Here is a 10,579-nt window from a genome sequence, read left to right on the forward strand (position 1 = left end):
AAAAGACCCTGTCCCCTTCCATTCTAACACTCCAGTCATAGGAGCCATCCCACCACATCTCCATGACGCCAATAAGATCATAGCCCTGCAGACATGTGCAGATCTCTAATGCCTCTTGCTTGTTCCCCATGCTATGAGTGTTTGCATAGAGGCATTTAAGGTGGAGGCCCAATGAAGCCAACTTACTGCCTGGAGTGGCTGGGATTCCTTTGTGCTGCTCTTCAGGTGCTCTTCTGCTGACCTGTGATCCCTCCCCAGGCTCTGGGCATCTGTTGCTGGCACTGGCCTCAAACTGGTAGGAGTGGGATGGATTGAGGTTCCCCTTCCCCAGCAGCTTTAGTTGAAAGCCCTCTTCACCAGCTCGGCAAGCCTATGACCGAAGATGCTCTTCCCCTTCTCTGACAGGTGGAGCCCATCAGCCCCCAGCAGACCAGGTTTCTCAAAGCGAGTCCCATGGTCTAAGTAGCCAAACCCCTGGCTGTGGCACCACTCCCGTAACCATTTGTTGATTTGCCAGATTCAACTGACTCTTTCAAACCCCTTCCTTTTGACCAGGAGGATTGATGGAAAAGCTACCGGCGCTCCAGAGTCCCTTACCACCATTCCCAGGGCTCTGTCGTCCTTCTTGATGCTCCTGTTACAGAAGTAACTTAATACTCCTGGTATTCATTCTGTTACAGGAGTCTTTCATGAAGGCATCCTGAAAGCTTCAACACGCAAGGCCGTTTTAAAATGATGATGCTACAAAAACTAAAGTGAAGAGCAAATCATTGACTGAAATGCTCAGTAGCGGAGCGTGCTGATAGACTGAGCTCACCTGACTGGAAATCAGTGCTGTTGCTCAAGCCAAAATAAGAGGTAACTGGTTATCGTTATAGGCATAGGAGTGAAATATATAAAGAATGTATGTTGATACTTAGTCTTCCTATTTACTTATTTCTGCGTAGACCTACTCAGTCTAATTCCACAGTTAGGTTGATACAGCAGTGATTTAGAAATTTGTCTGAGAACTTGTTATGGTTACTATTTGTCCTTCTTGCTGAAAAAGCAAAATGCAGTAAATCCAACCTGCTACTTATGCAGTGCTTAGCTCAGGTGGTAGATAGGGGCAGGACATGAAGCAGCCTCAGGGTGTATACAGAGCATTTCTAGATTGATTTCAGCGCCAGTACCATTCAATTCTGGAGCTAAGATTTTCAGACTGAAGACCTGAAGACAGTCTTTGTGCTCAGAATTAGCCTATTCACCTGGTAAAACAGTGACTACATCTTACTGCCTGATGAACTGTGGGGCTAAGTCCTACCTCGCTTCCCTTTTTCTTCAAGCTGAAGTGCATGATGTACATGCAGACCTGGAAACGGGAAACCTGCCCAACTGAACTGTGACACTCCCTGCCACAAGATACCCTCAGACCAAAATCCCTGGTGACATTCAGAAGAGACCGAGGTCTTCCTGTGTCCTTGTGCAAGGTGCTCCTTGGCTGTACAAGCAGTGGAGTGGTGCTAGTGGCCTGTACTTTGGCATGCAAAGTGATAATTAATGATGATAAATAAACCTTTCACGTACCAAAGTCCAAGCCACGTAGTGAATAACTGGGATGACAGGAAACTACTCCATGAGCAAATTTTTATATAACTGTCAACTACAGGTCCATGCAGCTTCTGAACTGTCTTTCAAATTAAGCTAAACCGTTTAGACATTGACCAAATGCAGTGCAGCAGCTCATTCACCTGGCAAACCTTCTCAAGATCCACAGAAAATTTGGTCTGAATTTGGGTAAAAAACCAAAGGAGTTGACATAATACTGCTTTTAACTTAGGAAGCAAGTCCTGTCTTGCCTTGGCCAGGCAGCGATGTGGGCAGTTATTTCTTTAGAAAGGCAGGATTTGTCATGGAAACCTTTGTGCTGCCTTTTCCCTCTAACCCCTGAGTTAGGAGGCAACAAGTATAATCAATGAGTTGTGCCTAAGGCCCATAGACCCAGAATCCAGCTTCATACTAATAGATCTTAATATTCATCACTATCTAATTCAGCATTCACTCTTTAGCATAACTACATGTGTTTCTCTAGAATGCTCAATTAAGCATCCTTAATTATACAGGCCTTCCTGTATATTTTCTAACTGAACTACTAGTTACAGTATTTCTTTTAACCTGTGGATTGTGTTCTTTCAAATTAATCTGACCTTTGTGTTACTGTCATTGGTCTCATGCTGAGCTATCTTCTGTTACTCAATATGTTTTATAAATTGATTTTCGGGTAGCAAATACTATGATTTATATACTATGTTGCAACCCCCTTTTTAGTTACTAATAAAATCTTGTGAAATCTTTTCTGAGAGGAGTGAAATTTTCCAGACTTGACTCAGTTCAAAGGTATACACGCAAAAGAAAAAAAATTATTCTTTTGTTTTCTTTTGTTAGACACCATAGATAAAGACAGAAGTTGTTTTTTTTTTTATTTTATAAAACATCAGTTTTGCCAGTTCTTGTAATTTTACTGATCATTTAAAGATTTGATGTTTTCCATAAAGACCAAGCTCCTGCACACCCATAATTATGCAATAGTAAAATCCTTCCAGATTAATAAGAAAGTATCCAGCACTTATATTTACAAAGAAAACAGGAAAATTTACATTAGCCATACCCTGAAGACTCAGAAATCAGAAACACAAAGATAACAACAATCCAGTATTTGTTATTTTGTAAAAATATCACTTTTTTTTAAGCAAAGCTGCTTGAGGTGTAGTGTTAGCAAACATGAAACCTTGCTCCATTCTTCTTCACCTAAGTATCAGAAATGTTTGAACTCTGTCATTGGAAACAGATTGTGCAAGTCGTGCCCAGCACATAGCACCTAGTTTTGAAGCATGAAGAAACAGGTTTTGAATCACCGGGGAAATGGTACTGAAATATCTCTTGGTAAGAACAGGCAGGGAAACATTTCGTCACATTCCATAACTCCTAGGTCCAGCTGGCTGTGGCACATGCAGCAGCGCTCCTCAGAAGACACATTCTCCACATTTCTTTATGCAATATATGTGGCACGCCTTGACAGCCATACCAAGGTAGTGTCTACTGCATGCAGAGGGAAGGCTATGCCAAAAAGGCACAAACACCATAAAACTTTACCCTCATATTTCCCAGGTTGCAGCAACCAGCAGTTTAGGAACATTCCAGTCTTGCCATCGCATTCAGGACACATGCTTGATAATACCTGAAGTTGTACGTGGATGTAACTCAGTGCTGGCAACGTTGAGTGGTGCTGCATCCGCATGAGGTATAACAATAGCTCTCAAAAATCTTGATTACAGTGGAAATAAAGAGTAATTTCATATCCATGTGAGATGGTTGGCGATCCATCAACAGCCTTCACACACTGCTTTGTGTCTCACCCACACAACAGCCACCCAGTTCGGCTATTCTCCCACTCTGGGGACAGAGTCCCCTCCTCAGGGCAATGGGGAGCTGGCTGCTGTGGGTGCTCATGTCAGCATATGCCACACACAAAGCATTAGGTGGCCCTTGCAGTCTGTCCCCGTGCCCCACACATTCATCACGCTTATCACTGGACCCAGGTGGATGGCCTGGGACAAGCGTCTTCTTGCATGACAGGAGGATGCTGGAAGTGCTGGTGTCCAGGCAGAGAAACAATAGCACGTCAGAAAGGTATTCCCGTGGTCATGGTTGGATTGGTCAGAGGTTCCTGAAAGCATCTGGTGTCCCGTGAGGAGCAGGGGTTTAAAAATGTTCTACAAATGGGTTAAAAAAGCAGCATTTAAATTTTCTTTGGCCCGTACAATGCTGGTTAACATCCCGTGGTCCAGGGACCTGAAGTCAGCCTGGCTCTAACGATGTGCTAGAGGTGGGCAGCAACTCCCTCGGCTCTGGACAAGCTCTTCTGGGGTGGGAATGAGGTCTCCCTGCAGTGGGAGAAGCGGTTTCCCAACTGCTCCACCTCACCCTTCCAGTAGGTTAGGGAGTAGGTCCCTGGCTGGCAGTCCCACCCCTCTGCTCTAGCTGGGGAGCGGCTCCTTAGTTGTGTTCTTGGTTGACTTCATGGCAGCCCTTGCACAATCCCTGGAACTACTGCCAGGCATCTCTGTTATGTGAACACCCCCAGAGCTCTTATGTATTCAGCTTGAAACAAACTTCAAAGATGCGCTGCTGCTGGTCTTCAAAAGAAAGTTGCTGCTCTTCCCAGAGGGGAAGCATTCCCTGGCTTCCCTCCGCCCCAGCTTTCCCTTTCCTCTGCCGCACCACTCACTTTTCTCTCCTCTGAAGCACAGCTGCCCTTTCAGCCTCCAAGATTTTAACCTCACGTCATCAGCGTGAGATATGGACTAATGCATTCCTCCTTCCCAGTTGTTTCCAGCATGGCAGAGGGCTTTAGCAGAGAGGCAGGGGGCACTGGCAAGGTTTCTTCGCCCAGAAGCCCTGCAGAAGGACACCCTGGTACTGCTCCTGGCCTCCGCCCCGCTCCTTTGCTGGGGCCAGGCGTTTGGGAAGTCAGGCTGGCAGCTGTGTTTGCAATACAGAACAAACATTTAAGCCGGTAGGAGTCAGGGGGACTAAGATGTTTTCTCAATAAAGCCAATTCTCACCCTTTTTATCACAAATCTCCTAACAGTTCGATTTCCCCCTCGCCCTGGGAATTCCAGTTCTGTGGAGGTAAGTAAAGGAGAGAAAGCCTGAAAAAAAACCCGGCAATTTATTTCTAGCTTCATGGGCGGAGAGTAAAGCCTGAAAATATGAACCAGAGGCAAAGCCAAATACAAAGCAGTGCCATGGGTGTGTATGCCAGCTTGGTACTGCCAGCCTTGTGTGGCAGCCCCCTGTCCCAGGGACCTTCCCCAGCACCTCCTCTTGAGAAAGCCAACCCAGGGTTCAAGTAGTTGTGCTCAAAACTCAGTGAAAAAATAGAAGTACAAGCACAAGGGAAAAAAAAAATAAAATTTTGCAAAAGATCTGATGCCCTTATTTTGCCATGGAAGGACAGGGTTGGGAGCATGTCCTTCTAATCCTGTCTGTTGTCTTCACATTCTCTGGTCTGTGGGCAGACAGTCAGCGTCAGTGATTCCTGCAGTGGAAACCTGTCTGAAAGTGAGCTCTGACAGCCTCGGATCTGCTTTCTCTGGAAGCCTGTCTGGGCTAACCTCTTCAAAGTGCAGGAGGGAACCACCATCTGCCTGTTGGATCAGAGGAAGAGTGAATGAGATTTAATTAAGATGATTTTGCCCTCCAGTCAGGTTGTTTAAAAATTAATTTTAGCTCTCCTACCCTTTCAATTGAACTCATAAGCTAGAGGGAGCAATGCACCCTGAAATATTGATTCTGCCTCTCAGATAGCAATGACCTACATTCGCGGGTGCTCGGCCCATGAGCCGATGCCCGGGATCGTTGCTGCCCTGCCACACTGCATACGGGAGGAACGATCAAGGTGCTGGTTTGGATTAGAGGCAGAGTTTGACGTGTATACTTTAATTTCTTTTAAATGCATTATGATTCATTATCTCAGGCAGGATCCCATATCAGGTGCATGAAGAAAGCTTTGTGAGAGGCAAGCTGAGGTTAGTTGATCAAAGCTCTGCCCTAGGCAACGTGAGGGTGCTTCCCAGCCTACTACAGCTGGTTTCTGTAAAGGCAGACAGCACCGGTTTGAGCGCTGGAATTGACTGGAAGGAAACTTAGACTTGTCTCCTTTTTTTCCCAATGTTTTTTCCCCCTCAGCTATCAATCATGTCAGTCCTACCCAACAGGGAATAACTAAAGGCCAAATTCAATTCAGCTTTCATCTACACCTGCAAAGCTTACATCACCTTCACTGAAGGCTTCCTAAGTGTGGCAGACAAGTATTCAGCTAGTAAAACGTCAGCCTGGCAGAGATAAAGTCATGAAACTCTTGGGAAATGCCTTGGTTCCTGAGCCCTGCCCGTAGCAGCGCTGATCAGGACGCAGATCTGGTCCAATTAAGTAATGCAGTATGCAAACAATAGGGAAAAGAATTTGGGAAGGAATTTAGGATCTGTGAATAATTTTGACTTCAGCTCTCACCAATTATGTATTCCACAGTGTATTGCATAGTCAGTCACTCCCAAGAGTTGCCGAGCATCTTAAAATTATATTAATACAAAACAAACCCTTAAGTGCCTTCATAAGGTAAAGGGTTACAACTGCATTTGTTATTTTACCTGTTGTGCCTGAAAGTAAAGGTAATTTCTTAGCCCCCTAATAGCAAAAGGAGTTGCATATGTCATCGTCAGAATGCACTCAGTATCAATAATCTTTACAGAGGATGCTTCCCAATAAAACTACTTGAGCCATCCCATGAAGGGAGCAAGCCTGGCTCAGGAGCAAACCTTGGCAATGCTCCTCTGATATGAGTCTGCAAACTCAGCAGTAACGTAGGTTCTTGCAAGTTCCTCTCTAATAATCTAATCAGCATCATTAAGGAAACCTTTTAAGAACAGCAAGAGATACCTGGTGACTCTAAGCTTCACGGACCAAACATTTGTCTTGTTTAGTTTCCCTAACATCCCCTGCGTTTTACAGTGGAATAAATTTGGCTCTGCTACTCAACACAGCAGTCAACTCGGTGTCACCTTTCTTTCCTGCCAGAAGCCCACTGGACTAGAGTTTTAGCAGCACTTTCCAAAGAGGATTCCTGAGGCTTAACATTACAAGCGGAACAGGAAATCTGAGCCTGTAAGACTGCACAAAAGCTTCTATATTTGTGCCCAAATCTGGTGCTCAGCCAGCTGCAGGAGAAACTGACTGAGGTAAATGGAGCAAGACATAGGTGATGAAGACCTCTCCCAGGTCTTAAGTATTCCTGCATGCTGATGAAGTACATTTGCAGCGAACCTCTAAGACCGTAAGGTCTCCATGGCTTGCGGCAGAGCTGTGTTCTTGCCCCCAGCTGAGCCCGCCGCAGATGAGGACTCAGCTTCAAGCGCAACAAAGCAAAGAGCTTCTGCTCACACACACCTCGCTCTTCAGGAGAGTGTGCGGTCCTGCCTCTTCTGCCTCCGCCCACAAGCAATCCAAAAAAGCTTGAAAAGATTGTGACAGTCAGATGGGATTAGAGTACAAATCCAGATTATGGCTAGTTTAAGACCTGGTTGGGCAGGTGGATGCAGACAGCAGAGGTCTTCTGCCCACGCTCCAGGCTGGTGCGGCAGGAGCCTGCCCTGACCTGGAGGCAGCCCAGCGCTGCCTTCAGCAACGCCCAGCACTGTGGTCGGCCCAGCACTGGGTGACACGGGGCAGCTCCCGCCCGAAGAAGATGCTGAGACGGGCAGTGCTGGCTAAATGCACTTTCATGGGTGCTGGGGCAGGGCAGCTTGGGTCTGTCTGTACTTACCCACCTACAAATGCAGGAAAAGAGCTGGAGATAGTCATCCTTCATGGCTCCAGGTCTTCAGCCCTTTCCTCCCAAACTCACAAGTAGCGTTTCTGTGCAGTGGAGCTCAGCATCCTGGCTGAGTTGCCCATGAAAGCACAGGGTGCCGCAGCCCTGTAGGCTCCAGCAGCTCTGGAGCTCCCACTTCCATCATTGCCTGTTGGCCAGGAGGGGCTGTTCTGGCACCGCCTAACACAAGCCATAGATGCCATCAAACAACACCCTGTGCCAAACAAGCACTTTCTGCTGGAGTACCCCAGCACCCATCAGAAGTAAAACCTGTCCCGGCTTTATTTGAGCCTGAATTTGTCTACTTGCAACTTCTGCATCTCATTTATGCCTTTTGCAGCATAAGGCTCTGAATTAGCAAAGTAAATACGCACCTCAAAGCATGGCTTTACAAAACAAACCAAAGAGCTTTGAACATGGACTTATACTTCATGGCAGGCTAGGCAGGTATTTGATGATACACCCCTGAACTATGTCCTAGGTAAGAGCAGGCTTTGGCCCATCTGATCTGGTTTCTCTTTAAGGTGCCCCTGGGAACTCCAGCCTCCACTGGAAACTTTGGCAGGCAGAACAGGTGCTAAAGCCAAGAGAGACAGAAGGCTGGTTTTTAGGAAATAATCCTTGGCTGGAGGGGAAGGGGTTTGGAGAGGTTGGAGCCCATGCCAGTGCAATACTCTCAGGTTCCCCAGGGGCACTCAGCGGGGCAAACGCCTCGGTGGTGCCGGGGAGCCCTGGCACGCAGCCCTCACCGGCACGGCTCCATCCTCATGGAGTAGCCCAGCATCAGAGCAGGGTGAGAGGGTCACGGAAGATTGACAAAGCCGGACCAGTTTGACAAAGGAAACATCTAGCAGGCTCATTTTTTAGAAACAGACATTTTTTAATATCTTTAAAACTGATGATGCCACCAGTGTTTTTCCTGGTTGTTAACTGAAACCTCCCTCAGACAGAAGCAGTTTTCAGCCCATGACTTGAAAGAGGAATCGAACCTCCCTTCAGAAGTCCTCACACAGGAAGCGCAGTCGTTCTCCCAGGCCGACATACACTGCCTCTGCTTTCATCTTGGCGTGAAATGCATTAATCACTCTTTTTTTCACCCATGACAATGTAAGCAAGAAAAGTCTCATAACCAGAGTCCTCATCCTCTGACGCTCAGCAACGAGCCATATGGCACATATATAAAGGAAGATTAGCGATTAGACAGGGGTTGACTTCTCTGTAACATGATTACACTATAAAAATAGGCTAGCAAGAGACTGCAACAGCACCTCCTTGTATGCTCATTTTGCACTAGCAAGGAAAGGGGGATTTTCCTAACTTTGCTTCTGTGGCTGTCATTTCATACTGGTTATAAAGGGATTTTTGGTTGAATAGCAGAGCTCAGACAAGGCATGTCATTATTTAAGAACTGACTATATTTATGGGTTACCTAGAAACACTCCAAAGGACATTATGAAAGGCAGTCATGTGCTTCTGAGGACCACTTGCTAGGATTAAAAGAGGATTTTCTGTTTTTCACGATTATGAGCTCTATAACTTTTACATCACCCTGGCATAGCAGGTATAAACTGATACTGGGATGTGCTTGCTCAGTGCAAGAATGTCCTATTATTGCGAGCATACATCTAGCAGAGCCCAGCTTTACCACTACCAGTTGTTGCACTTCAGTACCTTGCATTAGTACCTTGTTAGCTACTGACCATTTGAGCTGTGCAGATGTTATTCTTAAGGCTTTTCCTACAAGTGTTTGCTGACTACCTATAAAAAAAGCAAATGATTAGCCAGCACCCACCACCCCGCTCTCCCTCTTCCCCCACTTGCCATCAAAGGCAGAGCCCCAGTGGTGCCAAGCCATGAGGACGCGGTCTGGCTGGCTGGGAAGCATCGGCAAGGTCTGGCCACGCCGTGCTCGGGGCTTTCTCCTGCTCACACAGGTTTGTGCAGTGCATTCCCCAGGAGGGAAGGCACCAGCACCCCGATGTCTCAGTGCTGCACCCATCCTGGCGGGGACAGAAAGCGGGCCAAAAGGGTGGGAAGGAAGACTTAGTGCAACCTGTATAGTAAAGATAGAGGTCTCCAAACACACCGGCACAGGAAACACCAACTGATAGAGAAGCCTCTCAGAAAGTTCATGTATTTAAAGCACAGTGTGGCTGTAATTGAGGAGAAGAACATTTTAACTGAGATATAGAGGACAAGAATGTTAGAACTACCGGCTGCAATTTTTTTGGTTGCTTTAAATATTAAAAAGGTTGGGTGTGCTTCAGTATCTTGCTTACCATTTATGGTGAGAACAATTTCTACTTCCAAAAGACCGAAATCTTTATGAAAATCATTATGAATCTGATCTATTTGAAACGCATCTCTAAAACACAACAAACATAAACTCTCTTTCAAAGACACTTCAGTCTAAATAACTTTTATGACAGTTTTCATGCTAAAATTGATCAATAAATGAACACTTTTGTTGTGTTATCCTGCAAATGCTGTGTGACGCCCAGCTTGTCTCTATATGATTGATGACAACAGAAGAAAAGTAATGAGCTATTGCATAATCATTTTATGTCCAAGACAGGTTTCATTATTCCCTTTTTCCAACACCTGGCTCCTCCCGTGGGCTCTCTGGGACCGTTTTTTCCCCAGACCTCATCTCAGCCTGGTTTCTCACCGGGGACTCAGCCCCAGGACCCAGCTGACTCCTCAGCCCTGCATCAGCCACCATCGCAATCTCTTTCTCCCTTTTTAAATGACCTGTTTAAAAACAGATTGTTCATACACATCAAACTTGCACTGGGTTAGTGCAATATTTTTAACACATCACTGTTACCCTCTCATAGATGGTTTCACTCACATGAAGTTAAAGACACTGATTTTAAAAATACAAAGCAGGTGCTGCAGAATGAACCATAATTAGAAATAAGGCCATAGTGAGACAGCGTAAGGTGTTTTTCCAGATATTCCCCACTTACTAGAAAATTTCACTTGTGGGAAGTCTTTGAACACCTCTGCTCTGAATATTTCCCGAGTCCTTTTTGCTCCCGTGATACAAGCCTCGCTGTCCCATCTCTTGTGGGAATACTTAACCCTTGGGCAGAGGCTCAGGGCTCCAGCACCCCACAGCGAACACCTGGTGTCAGTCCTCTGCTGGCCTGATCACAAAGCAGGAAT

Source organism: Cariama cristata, unplaced genomic scaffold, assembly GCF_000690535.1.
Source record: "Cariama cristata isolate BGI_N322 unplaced genomic scaffold, ASM69053v1 scaffold17456, whole genome shotgun sequence".
NCBI lineage: Eukaryota > Metazoa > Chordata > Aves > Cariamiformes > Cariamidae > Cariama > Cariama cristata.